This window comes from Octopus bimaculoides, chromosome 13, assembly GCF_001194135.2.
Source record: "Octopus bimaculoides isolate UCB-OBI-ISO-001 chromosome 13, ASM119413v2, whole genome shotgun sequence".
Lineage (NCBI taxonomy): Eukaryota > Metazoa > Mollusca > Cephalopoda > Octopoda > Octopodidae > Octopus > Octopus bimaculoides.
Window position 1 is genome coordinate 29,729,817 of NC_068993.1, and position 1,824 is coordinate 29,731,640.

The following is a 1,824-nucleotide window of genomic DNA, read 5'->3' on the forward strand; positions in this document are numbered from 1 at the left end:
TATGGGTCGAAATAGCTTGTGGTGTGATGGAGGAAAAAGACAAGAAGCAAAAGGACAGAATGAAACGTTGGACCTTACCTTGTCGACCGCAGTGGAGTACACGATCGCTCTTGATCAAAATACGTCTTTGTCGTAACCTGTCTGTTTTCTCACTGACCCACGTGCTGGCCTTCGACAGCATGTGTCCGACTTCCGGTCTGACCCTTCCGGTCTGGCCCTTCCGGTCTGGCCCTTCCGGTCTGGCTTCACTTCTGTTTGCCTCACCTCTCTCCACCAACAACACACAGCTCATCACAGCCCATAACACCACAGGAACAATGAAATTGTATGCCTTTCTCTCGACAAATCTGTAGAACATCAGTAGGCAGCCTGCAGAACTATGTGCGGACCATGAAACAACACATCAGTAATATGAGAGAGGTTGCACCACAAGAACATGTAAAAGTAGAGAAACTTCTCAGGACACACATGGGAATGTGGTGCAACATATTCCAACCAAAAAATTGGATCACACAAAATTTACTAACATCCAACAACAATGTTCCCACTCTATGGGTTACAGAACGACCATAAATCCTTCACAAACCCTGTTACAGAGCCTCCAGCCTAGCTGGTTCATGGGGAGAATATTTCCAGCAACTATAGGCTGTCCTACTCCCTCTTGCAGGTATTGTGACTGCTCATTGAGATGTCCCCGGATGTCTGTGTGAGCACTGAAGACTTTCTCAGTAGAGTCAATAAGTGTGTAGCAAGATCAATTTCTATTACGGGATATTAGAGTCGACTAGCCTTTTATAGGCTCCACACATTAATCTGTAATGGCTGGTCGTCTGACCAATCATTTGAGTTTGGAACATTGGTTGAGTCCTGTACTTTTATTGGTCAAGTATTGTGCAGGATTGGATTGAGGATCCAATCACATACATAATACATTCTAAAACAACTAACCTGATTCAATACTGGAGCATACCTCTGCATATATATTAAGTTAACAAAACATCTATGACAGAGAGATTTTCATGAAGATGAATCATGTTATTTTTCTGCCAATATAATGAAATACATGTAACCAACGATGGCCAGAGCTGAATTATTCAAACAATGGATGACTATACAACTACCAATATCGATGATGTGTTTATTTTGTCCACTGAATTATTTAGCAGAGAAATAAAGTCTCACTGTTTGTTTCTTCTATTATTTCCATGAATGTATACAGGGTGTTCAAAAAGTCTCTCCGCAGAGAGACTTTTTAGAGACAGCATCAACACCAAGAGATATTGCTCAAATATTGTCTATCCATTTGTAGGCCAACTCACTGGAAGTGAAATTAATAATGCATACTTTCAGCAAAATTGAGCTACAGCACTTACTTTGTGCATTACCATGGTGCTACTTCAAGAATTTTTCAGTGAACGGATTATTTCGAAGGGACTTTCGCCACCAAGATCACCTGATTTAACACTGCCAGACTTTTTTTTCTGGGGAGCAAGTAAAAGATCAGTGTACAAGAATCACCCAAAATCCATTAATGAGCTAAAAGACACAATCATAACCTTCACACAGTCCATACCGTATCAGACTCTCTGAGATGTATTTCAAAACGTGTAGAAGAGTCAACTTATGTATTGAAAATGAAGGATGACACTTTCAACACCTCTTATAAAGTTTTTTAAAGTCTCGTAAATTCTAATATATTCTTTTGTAGTCTTATACCATCTTATAAATATGCAGATATGAACAGCATATGGGAACCGGTATTAAGGAAGGATAGGAGAATATTAGATTTATAAGCCCTAAAATCCATAATTGCCCACGGGCATA